The sequence below is a fragment of the Pelophylax lessonae genome, assembly GCF_965119305.1.
Source record: "Pelophylax lessonae genome assembly, chromosome: 4".
Classification (NCBI taxonomy): Eukaryota; Metazoa; Chordata; class Amphibia; order Anura; family Ranidae; genus Pelophylax; species Pelophylax lessonae.
Genome location: NC_138771.1, coordinates 326,936,329 through 326,955,341, shown reverse-complemented (window position 1 = coordinate 326,955,341; position 19,013 = coordinate 326,936,329).

Here is a 19,013-nt window from a genome sequence, read left to right as displayed (position 1 = left end):
TGAGCGGAGACTAAGGTGTGAAGAAAAACCTCTAACTCCTGATTAACCCTCTCCGTCTGCCCTTTAGATTGAGGATGGTAAGAAGAGGAAAAATCAAAGGCAATATTGAGGGATTTACAAAAGGCTCTCCGGAAACGAGACGTAAATTGAACGCCCCTGTCGGAAACAATGTGAGAGGGAACCCCATGGAGGCGGAAAATTTCTCGAATAAAAACGGGAACCAAGGCAGGAGCAGAAGGAAGACCAGGAAGAGGAACAAAATGAGCCATCTTGGAAAACCGATCGACTATCACCCAAATGACTGTATTACTGTCCGACAGTGGGAGATCGGTGATAAAATCCATGGCAATATGAGCCCAGGGTTCCTTAGGAATGGGCAAAGGCATGAGGAGACCAGCAGGAGCTTGTGTGGAGGATTTAGACTGAGCACAGACATGACAAGCCTTGACATAGTCTTTGACCTCCAAGCGGAGATTAGGCCACCAGTAGTGACGGCAGATGAGCAAGAAGGAGCGGAGAAACCCTGCATGGCCTTCCACCTTGGAATCATGCCCCCAACGAAGAATCTTAGTTCTTAGCTCAGTGGGGACAAAGGTCTTACCAGGAGGAATCTTCGAGTCCAGGGTGGTAGAATGGGCAATAATGCATGAAGTGGGGATGATCGGCTCAGGTTCAGGAGTGGACTCCTCGTCCAAAGTGTCAAAGGACCTAGAAAGTGCATCAGCCCGACCGTTACAGGAACCAGGTTTGTACGTAATCGTGAAATTAAAACGGGAAAAGAAAAGACTCCATCTGGCCTGTCTGGGATTCAAACGTTTAGCATTCTGTAGGTACTGTAAATTCTTGTGATCGGTGAAGATTGTTATGGGGTGAGGAGAACCTTCCAAAAGATGACGCCACTCTTCCAGCGCCAATTTGGTTGCGAGAAGTTCCCGGTCGCCGATGGCATAATTTCTCTCTGCCTGAGAACATTTTTTGGAAAAGAACGCACATGGTTGACGTTTCTTCTCAAAGAGTTGAAGAAGCACAGCTCCCACCCCCACTGAAGAAGCGTCCACTTCGATAAAGAATGCATCCCCAGGATTAGGTCTCCTCAAGAGAGGTCCGGAGACAAAGGCCTGTTTCAGATCATGAAACGCAGCGACAGCTTCGGGGGGCCAGACTTTGGCATTAGCACCCTTCTTGGTCAAGGCGATGATAGGTGCAGCAATGGAAGAGTAATTCTTTATGAACTGCCTATAGTAATTTGTGAAACCCAGAAAGCGCTGTGTGGCCTTAAGACTAGCAGGAAGGGGCCAGTTGGTAATGGCTAAGACCTTCCCAGGATCCATACGAAGGCCCAAACTTGAGACGAAGCATCCTAGAAATAGGACCTCAGAACATTCAAAGGAACATTTCTCCAGCTTGGCATAGAGATTATTCTCTCGAAGGCGCTGGAGTACAGTGCGGACATGGTTTCTATGGACATGCAGATTTTCCGAAAAGATCAGAATGTCATCCAGATAGATGACAACAACCTGGTACAGCAGGTCCCTGAAGATCTCATTGACAACATTTTGAAACACAGCTGGGGCATTACACAGCCCAAAAGGCATGACCAGGTATTCGTAGTGACCGTCCCGAGTGTTAAACGCCGTCTTCCATTCATCACCTTCACGAATTCGAATGAGGTTGTACGCCCCTCTGAGATCCAACTTGGTGAAAATGGAGGCACTCTTCAACCTATCGAATAGTTCAGATATTAAGGGTAAGGGGTGTCGGTTCTTAATAGTAACAGCGTTTAAGCCTCGATAATCAATGCAGGGTCTCAAGGTACCATCCTTCTTGGCGACAAAAAAGAACCCTGCTCCTGCAGGCGATGAGGATTTCCGTATGAAACCTTTCTCAAGATTCTCTGCGACATACTCAGACATGGCCTGGGTCTCAGGTATGGACAATGGGTAGGTACGACCCCTGGGCAGAGTTGCCCCAGGAACAAGGTCAATGGTGCAGTCGAAAGACCTGTGGGGAGGAAGCACTTCAGCTGATTTCTTACAGAACACATCACGGTAATCGCTGTATGCAGCGGGAAGGTCAGAAGATACCGATGTGGTAGCAACCGGAAGTCTCTCCTTAGAGGTCACCTTGGAAAGACGAAAGACGAGAAACCTGAAGGGCCCCAAGCCAGTATCTGCCCAGAGACCCAGTCCACATGGGGAGAGTCGAGCTGTAGCCAAGGAAGGCCCAATACAATGGGAGTAGAGGCTTTGGGCAGGATGAGAAAGTATGTCCACTCCTGGTGGAGAATCCCTACTGACATCCTAATGGGTAGTGTCTGGAAGCGAATAGGGCCCCCTGGAAGAACAGTGCCATCAATAGCCGAGACTACCAACGGCGTAGAAAGGCGTGAAAGGGTGAGCTTCATAGAAGAAGCAGTTCTCCAGTCCATAAAGTTGCCGGCAGCCCCGGAATCCAGATATGCAAGGGTAGATTGAGGAAAAGTGCTTACATGAGGGATACTGGAAGAAGAAGACGGGAAGGTGATCTTTCTGGGTCCAATACTTCACCTTCCAAATGTATTAGACCCGAGAGTTTCCCAGACAAATCGAACAGGAGTCACGAAAATGGCCCTTGCCCCCACAATAGAGGCATAAGCCCAAAGTTCTGCGCCTAGCACGTTCCTCGGGGGTTAATCTGGTCCGGCCCAGCTGCATGGGTTCCTCAGGCAGAGGATGCTCCTCGGAACGAAGAGAGGGGAGCTCAGACTGGCTAGGTCCCAGGGAGTGTTGGCGTTTTCTTTCTATGGACCTCTCCTGAAAACGAATATCTGGTTACATAAGGTGATGACCTCGTCCAGACTGACGGGGATGGCTCTTCCTGCTAATTCGTCCTTCACTCGTTCAGATAGACCCTGCAAAATGGTAGTGACCAGGGCCTCATTGTTCCAGCTCAACTCAGCTGAGAGGATACGGAACTGAAGAGCATATTGTCCCACTGAACGGCGTAAAGAGCACTAGCCGCTGAAGAAACCCGAGCCGGCTCCTCGAAGATATTACGAAAGAGCTTCAGGAAGTCAGACAGGTCAGAGTCAGACAGGTTGGAAACTTACCGGATCATTCCTCTCCCATAGGGGGGCAGCCCAGGCTAAAGCCTCACCAGAAAGGAGGTAAATAATATAGGCTACCTTTGTCCGATCAGACCGGAAGTCTTGCGGCTGAAGCTCAAAATGGATGGTGCATTGGCTAAGAAACCCCCTGCAGGCCTTGGAGTCTCCAGAAAAACAGATTGGAGGAGGTAGATTCAGTGAATGCGAATCTGTGACTGGCGCGACAGGCCCAGCCACTGGTTGCTTTTGGTGTTGTGGATTCGAGGTTCCCAACGAGGTCTGAAGCTGTTCAAAGCGGGAAGACAGCTCCTGCAGGAATCACATCACCTGAGTCTGATTAGCTTCTTGCGTCTCGAGTCTGCGAACTAAGCCCTGTAATGGATCGTCTGGGGGGTGCGGAACGTCAGCCGGGTTCATGGCTGTTCAAACTGTCAGGTCACCTGTGGCCAGATGACAACTGCACCCTGTTGGAGGCAGGGGTGCAGCGCAAGGTAGTGAACCCTATAGCAGACTGCTGCGGATGGACCGGAACGTGAACCCAAGATTCCCCAGGGCGCAGAGTCTAAGACCCAGCAGGTGTTCACCAGGGCCTCTAGTGGTGAGGATGGACTTCGCTGCAGCTGGGCCCAGGTCGCGGCCCCTGGGGTCCCCCAGGTCACGCTCCGTAGGGAGAGAAGGGAAGCAGCCACTCAGGACACAGAGAATGGTGAAGGGTAAGCCGAGGTCGGGGTAACAGGCAGACAAGGGTAGTCAATGGACAGGCCAAAGGTCAGGGTAACAGGCAAACAGGAATAGTCAGAGACAAGCCAAAGTCGGTACACAGAGGAGTTGTTTCAAGCACACGGCAAACAGGAAACAGGAACTAATACTGTTGAACAGCAAGGCAGGCCTGCAGTGCGCTGGTTAATATAGGCTTCCTGTGATGACCTGGGCGGGCCAGGAACAGGAAGTAGAGGTGATAAAAGCAGCCAGAAGGAAGAGTCTGGCCCTTAATGCAGACATGAGGAACAGGTAAGCTACCAGACATTATCATATCCATGACACTCGGGACTCGGTCGGACGTCTTCTTCCTCCGAGTCCTCGTCTCAACCTGCATGCGCGCCGCCCGTCACCATCCCGATTCCCTGGCGTGCTGCTCAGGAGTCGACTTCTTCCTCCTCCATGCGCGCCGCGACTCAGTCGGACCGGTGTCCTCCGACCGGACACTGGACGTCTTCTTCCTCCATGCGCGCCGCCCGCTGCCTCTTCTCTGACGGCGGGCGGGAAGGTGACGTCGGGATGGTGCGTGGCTAACGCACTCACCGCCCCCCACGCGACGTCACCCGGGATGTCCTCTATGATTGGTCCAGGCTGGAGACTTGTTCAATCACAGCCAGGACATCCTGAAAGTGAGGAGGGTCTGGGCGCATTGCTCTGCGCCCCGATGACCCCCAGAAGGCCGCCAATCGGCGGCTCTGCTGCAAGCATGTAGGGTGCAAAACCCCACCCCCCATAGCCACCAGGTAGTTTGACGCCCCTAGTGGGCTGAAAATTGTATTTTTTTTTATTTTATTTTTCCTTTTTTTTATTGGCCACAGAGATTGGGGGGGGGGGGCGGGCACCCCTGCGCCCCCTATAGACCGGCCACCACTGGTGCCACTGCTACAGAGGGGGGAGGCAGCAGCCACCCTCCCTCCGGGACTCTAATCTCCAGCCAAAGACCCTGCAGCACATTGGCTCCTGGCTTTTTTACAGTATCCCACAATGCACCGAGACGGCCAGTCTCTACCAATCACTGGGACTGTATCAATGCCTGTGTACCCATTGATAAGGTTTCCTCCCACTGTCCAACATGTCTCCCTATTGGACCAGTGTGAAACACTATCTAGACCCAATGAATTACACCCTTAGCACACAGAGCAGACCTTAATCACAGATCCTGCTCTCTGGTAGGCAGAAAGCAATATAGATTTGGCTGCTGCTCCTCTGATAGGTAGACATAGCCAAAAACTATACTCTCTCACTAGCACCTACCTAGGAGGTAGCTACACACGTTAACGTCATACCTGCCAACTGTCCCGTTTTTCCCGGGACAATCCCGGCAAATAGGAGCCTGTCCCGGGTATTTTACAGTGTCCCTGTTAATCAGGGACAATGTAAATCACAAAAAAAAAAAAAACACAGTGTCTCTCTCTCTCACCCCAGCTAGGAGTTGTAGTTCATGCAGCAGGTTGTCTCTCTCTCTGTGCCCGCTCACTCTTCCCGCCTGTCACAAATTTAACGTGTCACCGAAGGCAGGGTGTCAGCATGGTGCACTTTCCAAAATCCGCCAGCAGGGGGAGGCAGAGCACCTTCCGACAAGCTGGAGGCCTCACACTCCATTAATTACTACTATCAATAATGTTTTTTTATAGATATAATTTATACACCTGTTAATTGATACATATATATAGTTTTCTAGCTCTAGATAAATGTGTGTACATATCCGTGTATGTGTGTGCATATATATATATATATATATATATATATATATGTATATTGCTCAAATAAATTAAAACAGACCTCAATCCTCAATGGGAAAAATCTCATGCTGGATATCTATACTGGTATGGACTGGGTATGTGTTAGGATAATATGGACTGGGTAATGTGTTAGGATCTATACTGGTATGGACTATACTGGTATGGACTCTGTAATGTGTTAGGATGGTATGGACTGGGTAATGTGTTAGGATCTATACTGGTATGGACTGGGGAATCTGTTAGGATCTATACCGGTATGGACTGGGTAATGTATTAGGATCTATACTGGTATGGACTGGGTAATGTGTTAGGATCTATACTGGTATGGACTGGGTAATGTGTTAGGATCTTTACTGGTATGGACTGGGTAATGTGTTGGGAAGGAAAGGATGCCACATTGTTTTATGTAAATGAAAATTATCACCCTACAGAGGGCTGAATTCAAAGACAGGTGAATAAAGTGTGAAATGTGCTCAGGTGTGACCATACAAAAAATGGAATATTTAAATCTAAATAAAGTATTAGGTGTAAATAAGTACAATAAAACCTAATTATACCAGATAGTATAATCATACTTATTTACACCTTGCACTTTATTTATATTTCCATATTACATTTTTTCTATGGTCACACCTGAGCACATTTCACACTTTAGAATTGCAGGGAATTGTGATGAAAATTTTGAACTTTAGGCAGAAGCAGTGCAGCTGAATGGGAGAATTATTCCAACTCTGCTACTTTGGCCTTAAGTTTTCAATTCCCTTTTCAATTTCCTGTAATTCTTTCTTTATGAAGTAGACCCTATAATCTGATAAGTAGGCAGAGATTAATTATGCAGAGTGGGCGGAGCTTCGGGGAAGAGGGTGTGGTAAGTAATTGATAGCTGTGCTGTGTCCCTGGAAATTTTTTTCAAATGTTGGCGACTATGTAACGTGTGCATTGCTACAGCGCACAAGTGTGTATGTGCCCTTACTTCCTGTTGTGCTTACAGGATGGAAAGTGAAGGGAAATCACCCCAATGGAACATAGATTGTCAAAAACCTACCAAGGGTTTTACCCTCTTTCCTACCTTACCCAAAATGAGGAACGCATTTGGAAAGCGGCAAAATGCACTAAAGCGCATCAAAAATGCACCAGAATGCACATGTCCTGGATTGAAATGCAGAAAAAAAGAGAAAAACACACCCTTAAACACGCATGTAGAAATGTATTAAGAATGCAGAAAGTGTGGTGTGAACCGACCTTTAGTCTTTAGCTATACTTACAAGCATACCAGGAAATAAAAAAAATAGCTCTGCTGTATGCTACAAACATATTTAGAAGGTAAAATAAGGAACTCCTAGGTAAAATGCAGATCACTAGGAAAACCTGTTGAGAAGGCACATATTTACAAGGTCAATAATGTTGAAAAGGACGAGTTAGTCGAGTTTACCTATTGTAAGAAGTACAGGCAGTCCTGCCAATAAGTTACATAAGTTCTCAAAGCAACAATGAATGCTTTATAAATGTGAGCAAAACTGTTGCCTTCTCTGTAGATTTGTGGGTTTTTTTTTTTTCCTCCATTTTATAAAACTTTTACTTTGAACGTAATAATGTCAAAATGCAGTGACAACAAATATTCTTAAAAATAAAAATAAAAGACCCAACTGAAATGCAAAGAGAAAAATACTAATATTATAAAAAAAACTATTTCTCTTCCTGAAAAGATGAGTTACACAAGAATGAGGGTAGAGTAAACTGTTAGCCAAATGTTCTATGGAGGGTTTTTATACTCTGACAGAAGTATACTAAATAGGCTTTGCTAGATTATTACATTTCTTATTGTTAAAATTCAATAGAAATAGAGAATTTGCTATATAAATGTGGGGTTTGGGAGTGCAGCTGCACCTCCCAACACATCTAATGGTGGTCATGTATGCTTGGATAAACAATCAGTTTATTTTCCGATCAAGCTCTACCACTAGAAATGATCAAGCTATAGTGGACATACCATTTGATCTTTATGCCACACACGGGCAAGTAGATTTTCAGTGAAAGCTAAGATACGATAGTTACATACAGTAGTTGGTAAGGTTGAATAAAGACACCAGTTCATCCAGTTCAACCTCTGTTGGTGTGTGTGTTCATGTCCAAAAATCATTTCCCCTATCCCTGTATACTGTTTGCTAGGATACCTATCTAAGAGTTTTTTAAACCTATCTATATCTCCTGCTGACACCACCAATTGTGGAAGTGTATTCCACATCCTTACTACCCTTATGATGGTAGGCGATTGATCACATCTCTGTCTCCACTTTGTAATCTCACGATCTAATCATTTGAAATACAATCATATTCATGAGCAAAGTATCTCAATGCTGCTCTTTGACGCAAAATGATCAATAATATTCTGTGCAAAAAAAAAATTGTATAGGTAGGTTGGTGTCATTAGCTACTAGAGGCACAGTGCCACATCCCAAAATTGAATCAAGAAAGGAAAAAGCCCCACAGGGATATTTTAGGCATAGGCCAACCAGATAAAGGTGAACAGAGAAGTTGGGAATGTATTAAATCAACAATTTTTGAATATTGTTCATCGTCTCCACACAGCAAATTTGAGGATAGCATTTCTTGTATATATTTGCTCTGTTGTGTTGTAACTGATGCTATGGTTTCTCCTGCTGTACATATTCTACCTGATGTCTGTGGATACACATATAGTCAGTCTGCTGATGCTTACATTGGCTTCTGTTCACTGTTCTATATGTTCTTTTTTATAGGTCTACCAAAGACAGGTGGGGATGTGACCACATTTGTTCTTTTGTGCTCACAGCCCCCCCGTTCTCGTTTTGATGTTTCCTTTAGCCTAAAATCTGCTCCCAGTATACTTTACTATTTGGCCACTTGATGTCCCTGGCATGTGGCTGGACTGCTCCCCCCCCCCCCCCGCGCCCCGGCACGCACAGGTTTCGCTGTTCATATCTGGCATGCGGGGCTAGCAACTATTGGCCTGTGAGATGCGTGCATCGAGCCAGCATCAGTTCCGGGCGCCAGATCTGTTTGCGCGCAGGGATCTCCAAGCTTCTTGCTTGGAGCGCGGACCTGTCATACATGTGGGCGGCCCCTTGATGTCTGACGTCACCGCGCGGTGGTGTTGGACGCCATTGAGGCCCAGGGATTGCATCTGGAGCATATCCGATGGGGAGATCCCCCCCTTTGCGTGTATAGGGAGTACAGAGAGAGAGCCCACTATTCAAACTAACTTTTGCATGACAGGGACACCACACAGGTGAGGCGCACTGGCAATTTATTCAATTATCCCTCACACATAAATAGGGACTCCCATACCGATGGGCAGTTTCCTATCGCTTTGGACTTAGATCTGGGTGTCTATGATTGCTGGCCTGGCTATCTAGTTCCTTTTTTAGGACATGGGTACTCCATATGAGTCCTTCTATACAATCCCCTCTGTATATACCACACAAAAATACTCATATCTACCGTGGGGATGGGGGGGTTTCTCTTCTCTTCCTCCCCTAGGATGGCTCCTCTTTTATGGCGATCCTTGTGAGCAGCCTCATTCTTCTCTTTGTTGGCACGCCATTCGGACCATACCTTGTATTCCTGTCTTATATAACATACCTTATCAACCAAGTGGTGCCTTTTGAAAACTTGGGCGTTTCTTGCCCTCTATTGGGAGGGGCATATCTGGGAACTGCAGCCTACTAAGTTCAGTCATGCATTTGATACATTGGTACATTGTGAGTATGGCAAACTGACTCTGTTTTCCTATGTATAGATGGATGCTTTATATCTATGTATTTTACTTTGTGTACTATGCTAATATGTATACATTATTTTTATGGAAAAGAGATTATGCTCTGTTTCTTTCCCCTGAAAAATAAATCACTGTAAATTTCAAAACATGTTGGGATGTCTGTATACCATGAACTAGTTTGGCCCTCCACTGTAAAAGACCAACCCTATGTCTCAGGCTTTGAGCATATCTGACCATTTAGATGTTTTATATTGTACTTGTAATATATTTATGTTTTTATATCACTATCACTATTTATGTTGAAAGAAATCTTCCTGAATAACAATTGTTGGCTTTATACATTCTTTATTTCTCTGTTTACCTTTATCTGGTTGGCCTATGCCTAAAAAATCCCCGTGGGGCTTTTTCCTTCCTTTCTTGATAATATTCTGGCCAATTTTTTTTTCAGACGACAAAATCTGGATGTGCAGGCTATAAAATTTTTATCGTACGTCAACACAACATCCGATTTTGGTTTAATTAGTACAGTTTTCTCTGAAAAAAATCCTAAGAGCAAGACTAGGCATGCTCAGAAACGAAAGAACACATACAAAACAATTCAACACATGACATCACTTCTGAAGTTGAATTCAGTCATACGGGAATTTTCATATGAAAGTAACCTCTTCACTTTCGACATGAGACTAGTATGCGACAAAAAACGGAAGACAGATCGTTAGATAGTCTGATCGTGTGTACGAGGCTTTAAGCTCATCAGATATATTTCTTTCTCTCCTTGTGTTAACCTAAATCCTGCTTGCTGTATATCTGTTCCAATATATCTACAGGGGTGAAGAATAACAAAGCTGGGAAATGGCCTTTACCCATAGGTTTTCTGGCTCTGTGTATGAACCTAGACAGGTGTGCTCTCCAACGTCACAGTTTTGACTGTGATGACCAGTACTTTTTTTCCTCAGAAATAGGTGCAGGATCACCCCCCTTCTGGGTCACCCCTTGCCCCTGCCCCTACCCACTTCTAAGCACCATTCCTTGGTTCTACCCCCTACCCACCTCCCAGTAGCGCCTTTTTTAGGGAATACAGAGCCACGTTTGTGGTGCTAAGTAATTTGAATGGAACAGCCCAGAAGCTGTTTAGCAGGGAATGAGGCGCCGCACCGGAAGTGACGAGCGGGGCCGGTGCAGGCGCATTGATTCCTGGGAGCGATGACGTTCAGCTCATAGGAATCAATGCAAAGGGGAAGTTACGGCGCGGGTCGCGGCCGCAGAGGGAGGAAGTGGAAGAAAGGTGAGTATATTTTTCTTCAATAACAAGGTAAGTAAACAAAAAAAAAAAAATCCTAACTATCCATTTATTTTTCAGGTGACCAAAAGCAAGCGGATGGCCCAAAATCGACTATGTTGACGATTTTGTGGCCGGAACTCCGCTTTAAAGTATAACTAAAGGTGAAACTTTTTTTTTAGTTTTGAATAGCGTGCAGAGGGATTAGAACACCTGTCAGTTTTTATTGCTGTCCATGCTCCCATTAGGGAAATTCCTCCTCTCTATTTGTCCGGTTTACCATTATTATTTAAAGGGAAAGTAAAGAAAATGTCAAATTTTGGGTTGTCCCCAGAAAAATAATAGAGGGGAAATCGTCCAATGTGGATGATTGTTCTGGTGTCCTGGGAGTCCTTAAGAAATTCCCTTAATTTACAGAGATTTACTCTCATTTCCTGTTTGGCTATGGGACAGGCAGTGAAGGGAAATGTCAACAATGGGACACAGATGGGGAAAAAAAAAAAGAGGACAGAGGATATAACCCTCCCTTACTCTAGCTAAAATGAAAAAAAAAAAGTTTTGCCCATAGTTCTACTTTAACACATACTTATACTGTGGCAGATCTGCTCAGTCCCACAAAACAACATACCTGTATGTTGTTTCGCAGGACAGCTAATGGAGGCGCGCGCACGTGCCAATTGGCCACAGGGGCACACGGCAGACTGCTGTACTGTCAGTAATGAACACAGGGCTCCTGTGTTCCTCCTATTAAGGAACACAGGTCCCTGTGTTCATCCAGCAAGTCCATCCCCCACACAGTTAGAAAGGACCCCCTAGGGACACATTTAACCCCTTGATCGCCCCTGGTGTGAACCCCTTCCCTGCCAGTGTCATTAGTACAGTAACAGTGCATATTTCTTAGCACTGATTACTGTAGTAATGTCACTGGTCCCCCCAAAAGTGTAAAAAATGTCAGTTAGGTGTTTGACCTGTCCACCGCAATGTCCCAGTCCTGCTAAAAGTCGCTGATCGCCGTCATTTATAGTAAATAAAAAATAAAAATGACATAAATCTTTCCCTTAGTTTGTAGACACGATAACTTTCGCGCAAACCAATCAATATACACCTATTGGGATTTTTTTGCCAAAAATATGTATGATGTATGATGAAACAAATTTGATTTTTACATTTTTTTTGCTGGGAATTTTTTTTTTTCGTTTTCAGAGTTGTCACTCTTTTTTTTGTTTATAGCGCAAAAAAAAAAACCGCAGAGGTGATCAAATACCACCAAAAGAAAGCTATATTTGTAGGAAAAAAAGGACATCCATTTTTTTTTTACAGCATCGCATGACCACGCAACTGTAAGTTAAAGTAACGCAGTGCCGTATCGCAAAAATGGCCTGGCCATTAAGGGTGTAAAACCTTCCGGGGCTGAAGTGGTTAACGTGTACACCAGACATTACCGTTGTCATGAAAGGTAGCTCCTTTGGACACAACTAGCTGGTAGGATAACTAGGTATGATTTGATTCAATGGAGGAGATATTAAAATAATGAATTGACTTTTAATATTACAGGAACATATGCAACAATACAGTATACGGTTTAATTGTTTTGGTTTGCATGCGCTTTATTATAGACCCAGCAGCAATTACTGTAAAGACGTAACCACAATACAGACAGCTTGGCTCTAAATAAACAGACTGCTTTCCTTGGGTAATGTTAGTTTCAAAAGAACCATAATGTTTTACTGATGTTGGGGCTAGTCACTGAAAGATCAAAGTCTGCTTCTTCCCAGCATTTCCTGAAACCCTGTCACCTGACATCACCACAGACTGAGAATATCCTCCCTTCCCCCACCCCCACCAACAGTGCTAGCTAGTTCTTCTGCGTCTGACACAGCTAGGGAGGCTGACAACTGGAATGAAGGACCCATATATCCTGGGTGGCAATCTATAGATCCATATATAGCGCCAACAGTTTGCGCAGCACTTTACAATAAGAGGGAAGACAATACAGTTACAATAAAATTCAATACCGGAGGAATTGGAGGGCCCTGCTCATTAGAGCTTACAATCTAGAAGAGTAGTGTATGTGTGTGTGTGTATATATATATATATATATATATATATATATATATATATATATATATATAGTATTTATAACATGAGAAATCAGTTTACAACATTATTGCTCTAACCTGAAAATGTGAAAGAAGCACAATACAAATGAAAATAAATATAGTCAGCCATTTTTAAGTTTGCTTAGGACACCAGCTACATAAAGCACATACTTCATAGCTTAGTTGTTTTTTTTTTTTCTTTAACCACTTGCCGACTGCCTAACGCCGATCTACGTCGGCAGTCAGCCCCTCACAGGCAAAGTGACGTAGGGCTACGTCACTAGCTTGTGAGGGTCTAGGGAGCGAGCGCGCGCCCCCGGAGGCGCGCTCCCGCTCCCGCGTGGTCACGGACCCCCCCCCCCCGCGCGTGTGACCAGCGGACCCGATGTCCGCCGGTCACTCGGCAATCGGCGGGGGAGAGGGAGAATGTCAGGCAGCTTGTGTAAACAAGCCACCTGTCATTCTCCTCGCTGTAAAGACACTGATCAAACGGATCTAGTATGTAGATCCGTTGATCAGTGTCCTTACAGCTCAAGCCACAGCCAATCACAGTAGAAAGCACGCCCCTAGGGATACACACAGCCCCTCCCTCCCAAATAAAGTTAACCCCTTCACAACCAGTGTATTTTTACAGTAACAGTGCATATGTATAGCACTGATTACTGTAGAAATGTCCCTGGTAACCCAAAAAGTGTCACAAATGTCAGTCAAGGGTCCGATCTGTCCGCCCCAATGTCGCAGTACCGCAAAAAAAATCGCAGATCGCCGCCATTACGCGTTAAAAAAAAAACAACAAAAATGACAAAAATCTTTCCCTTTGTTAGTAAACGCGATAACTTTTGCGCAAACCAATCAAAATACGCTTTTTGCGATTTTTTTTACCAAACATATGTAGCATAAAACAAATTGGCCGAAAATTTTTAAAAATTTTGATTTTTACTTTTTTTTTTGGGGGGAATTGCATATAAAAAAATGTGAAAAATATTGTTATTTTTGCAAAATTGACGCTATTTTTTTGTTTATAGCGCGTGATCAAAAAATCGCACAGGTGATCAAATACCACCAAAAGAAAGCTCTGTTTGTGGGGAAAAAAGGACGTCAAATTCGTTTAGGTACAGCGTCGCACGACCGCGCAATTGTCCGTTAAAGTCACGCAGTGCCGAATCGCAAAATACCCCCTGGTCAGGAAGGGGGTAAAATCTTCCGGGGCTTAAGTGGTTAATAATTCCTTTTCAGGTATCTGCAGACCCAATAGACTGGCATGCATCATGGACTGCCCATTACCACCAGGACTGGGCATTGCATTCCCATATAAACCGGTCTTCCTGGGCTAAATGGCCTTGTGTGTATCTGTTACCTTCTCCCCAAAAAGATTTCAAATATTTCTGCCTTCTGGAATTGAATGATAATAATTCAGAATTATGTGAGGACACATGTACTGGTTATTGTACTATTTTATTTGCACGTTTTTTCCTTTTCTTTTCTTTTTTGTATGTGGTTTTCCAGAAAATAACAAAAATTATTAATAAAGTTATTTGAAAAAAAATATCTATATTGCTACCTGAAAAAGAAGACTTTGAATATGTACTTCTGGGATGGGCGATGAGTCTAAACTGCACTGTCTTCAAAGCTGATCTCTAGGATTGTATATAAAAAAACCCTGGCAGTGGGGTCCCCCCACACTGCAAGGGTAAATACCTGTTCGTTCTAGGGGTATCGGAAAAGGCCATAATACTTACCATACTGCCTGCTCAATCTCTCCTCTTCTCCCTTGCATTCCAAGTTGTGGATGGTCCCTCAGTGTCATCACATACAGTGTGCTGAATGTGGAGGAGGTGAGTAAGTAATTGTGGCTAATGCCCCGTACACACGTTCAGATAATCGGATGACTTATCGTCATTTTGTTGCATGATACTAACATCGAATTCAACAATGCGTACAAACCGTATGATTTTTGTTGTATGATTCTGGAAAAGCTTCCTGGTTGCTTAGCTACGTATCAGATGGTGCAAAACAAAAACAATGGCAGCCAGGCTTTTTCCGTGCTATTTTAGTGTTTTTGAGCATGTGCGGTCTTTGTCGATCGATTTTTAGCAGACGCATAGTGTACTGATGAAACGATTGTCGTTCGCGAGGCTGTCGTACGACAGAAGTTTTCCTGTTTGTCCCTTCGGATTTTGTTGGATGAACTGTCATGATCGGCTGTCGAAAGCTGTGTACTAACGATCAGATTATTGTGCTATCAGGTCGAAAGTGAGTTTTGTCGTACGATTATCGGAACGTGTGTACGGGGCATAAGAGTGTCTTGAAGAGGTGGCAGGGCTGGAGAAAGCTCGCAGAAGCCAGAAATAAAGCGTTGCTCCCTTTTCCTGTACTCCCTAGACTACACAAGCATTTAAACCTTGGGCCACTTCTTTAGGAGTCATGCTGCATCTGTGCCTCCCATCCATTGCATCATCCTGACTGACACCCCAATTATGTAAATCACCCCCATTAAATACTGAAGTCAGATAGTCAGTAATATAGCTAAGAAACTAGCATTTTCAGAAAGTTAGTAATGGCAGTTCCCTTATTTCACTTTGAAATGTTATCTTTAACCTAGTTGGCTTCTAATATTGGCTAATGTCTTCAGAAAGAAGAACAGAATAACTTGTTGTCTGAGCCCACATTGCCTTAATGTCTGGGAGCCTTAGGCAGCCTATGCACTATTTACATGCTTTCTCATAAACCCACTAACATTTCCTTTGCGCTTGGCCCTTTTGGCCTCCTCCTGCCTAACATCCTTTCAAAAATTGATAAAGCTGGACAAAAAGTTGTTACTGTGCAGGTATTCTGACAGCTGCTGCTGTGGGCTCTCAGAATGTGATAGCCAATGGGCTTGGGGAATTGGTCCCTCCAGGCTGAATTTAAAAAAAAAGTATTACAAAAAAAAAAAATGTAATACTTTATGACCATCTTTAGGAGTCATGCTGCATCTGTGCAACCCCCCTATTACATTATCTTGAATGACACTTGAAAAAAGAAAGAACTTACCAGATCATGGGAGCATTAGCTAAAAGAGGTAGAAGTGGCAGTCCACAGTTCAGATGCAGGTGCGTAGTATAATATACAGTATTTTTTAATTATAAATAAAAAAGTCTGGTGCGCTACAAATTAGAACAAGTGTAAACATATACAACTTATTTTATGGTGACAATATGCAAAAATAAAGCCAACTGAATTTTCTATTTTGCATATTGTCACCATAAAATAAGTTGTATATATGTTTACACTTGTTCTAATTTGTAGCACACCAGACTTTTTTATTTATAATTAAAAAATACTGTATATTATACTACGCACCTGCATCTGAACTGCAGCACACATATTTTTATTAGCGCATTTTTTTTTATACACAGTATTTTTTAATTACAGATACTTATATAGCAGTCAATTTACACATCGCTTTACATACACACACACACACATACAGTATCTCACAAAAGTGAGTACACCCCCCAGGGGTCAAGTCCTGGGAAAAAAAGTGTGGTAACTCACCCAAGACCCCCCCCCCCACCTCAAAAATAAAAAAAAGTGTGTGTATATATATATATATATATATATATATATATATAGTTAACGGCGTTCCTGCTGTAGAAAAAGTACAGGAACGCCATTCCCATGCATTCCTGCAGGACTCGAGCCCTGTCCCCCCCCCCCCCCCCCCCACCCCCACACACATTTTTGTAAATCATTTCTTATAACTTTTCATATGGCAATATTGAAGAAATGACACTTTGCTACAATGTAAAGTAGTGAGTGTACAGCTTGTATAACAGTGTAATTTTGCTGTCCCCTCAAAATGACTCAACACACAGCCATTAATGTCTAAACCGCTGGCAACAAAAGTGAGTACACCCCTAAGTGCAAATGTCAAAATTGGGCCCAAAGTGTAAATATTTTGTGTGGCCACCATTTTTTACAGCACTGCCTTAAAACTCTTAGGCATTGAGTTCACCAGAGCTTCACAGGTTGCCGCTGGAGTCCTCTTTCACTCCTCCATAACGACATCACGGAGCTGTTGGATGTTAGAGACCTTGCACTTCTCCACCTTCTGTTTGAGGATGCCCCACAGATGCTCAATAGGGTTTTGGTCTGGAGACATGCTTGGCCAGTACGTCACCTTTACTCTCAGCTTCTTTAGCAAGGCAGTTTAGCAAGGATCATTATCATGTTGAAATACTGCCCTGTGGCCCAGTCTCTGAAGGGAGGGGATCATGCTCTGCTTCAGTATGTCACAGTACATGTTGGCATTCATGGTTCCCTCAAACTGTAGCTCCCCAGTGCCAGCAGCACTCATGCAGCCCCAGACCATGACACTCCCACCACCATGCTTGACTGCAGGCAAGACACACCTGAGACCTTGTAACACTAACGAGTCACATGACACCGGGGAGGGAAAATGGCTAATTGGGCCCAATTTGGACATTTTAACTTAGGGGTGTACTCACTTTTTTGCCAGCGGTTTAGACATTATTGGCTGTGTTGAGTTGTTTTGAGGGGACAGCAAATTTACACTGTTATACAAGCTGTACACTCACTACTTTACATTGTAGCAAAGTGTAATTTCTTCAGTGTTGTCGCATGTAAAGATATAATAAAATCTAAACAAAAATGTGAAGGGTGTACTTACTTTTGTGAGATACTGCATATACACACACACACACTATATTACCAAAAGTAGTGGGATGCCTGCCTTTACGCACAAAGACATGGGTGAGCGAGTTTGGGGTGGAGGAACTTGACTGGCCTGACCTCAACCCAATAGAACACCTTTGGGATGAATTAGAGCGGAGACTGTGAGCCAGGCCTTCCCGTCCACATCAGTGCCTAATCTCACAAATGCCCTTCTGAAGGAATGGTCAAGGATTCTTATAGACACTAGGGATGCACCGAAATGAAAATTTTGGGCCGAAACCGAAAATGCAGGATGCCCTTGGCCGAAAACCGAAACCGAAACGGAAAATTACTTTTTCCCCCCAAAAAAATGTAAAATGGATAGAACAGGGGCATACACCAAAAACAGGCAGCGACGTACACCTGTCGCTGCCACCCTGTCACAGTATATGTACTGTGATGGGTTGGCAATAGGTTAATTTAATTACCAATGGTATTTGTATTATGAAGCATGAGGGGGTTAATGTATTGTCACTGCTGGTCACTCATCTATTAGTGACCGACCAGTGGCAGTTAATTAACCCCTTTGTGCTGCATTAGTGCAACCAGTATCAGTGCAACCAGTGTTAATTAACACTGATACTGGTTGCACTAATGCAGCACAAAAGGGGTTAATTACCTGCCACTGGTCGGTCACTAATAGATGAGTGACCTGCAGTGATAATACATTAACCCCCTCATGCTGCATAATACTAATATCATTGGTAATTAAATTAACCACTTGCCAACCCGTCACAGTACATATACTGTGACAGGGTGGCAGCGACAGGTGTACATCGATGCTACCGCTATTACCTGTAAGTATGTGAGAGCTTCTCTTCCTTGTCAGCGGAGATGCATGCCTGTCAGTGAAGTGAAGCTCTCACATAGTCACAGCTAATAGCGGCCGCTCCGCCCGCCCGGTGTCAGCTCAGTTCTGTTCTCATTCACACATAGACGTGCTGAGCTGACAGGGAAGGATCACATTAGTTCTCTCTATAGCGGCCGCTCGCCCCGCCCCCCCCACCTGGTATGTCCATTCATAATGCACAGATCGTAGTAGGGACGTCATTGAGAGGCGGACGGCCGGCCAGAGGCGGGACTTTTAAAACCTGCCCTGCGCAGCGCCCTCCTCCTTCCCCACGGCGGCCATATTTATTTTCGGCACTGTTAACCCATTATCGACCGAAATGAGATAGGCTCACTTTCGGCCGATAATTTCGGTGGCCGAAATTTCGGTGCATCCCTAATAGACATACTCCTAAACTTTGTGGACAGCCTTCCCAGAAGAGTTAAAGCTGTTATAGCTGCAGAGGGTGGGCAAACTCAATATTGAACCCTACGAATTAAGACTGGGATGCCATTAAAGTTCAAGTGTGTGTGTGTGTGTGTGTGTGTAAAGGTAGGCGTCCCATTACTTATGGTAATATAGTGTGTGTTTATGTGTGTGAGTGTATATATATTGTACATTTACATCAGTCCCTGCCCTCAAGAAGCTTACAATCTAATACTTACTAGGGCCAATTTAGACAAGGGCCAATTAGCCTACCAGCTAGGTTGGCCGTCTCATCCCTTTAAACCTGAACACATATGAATT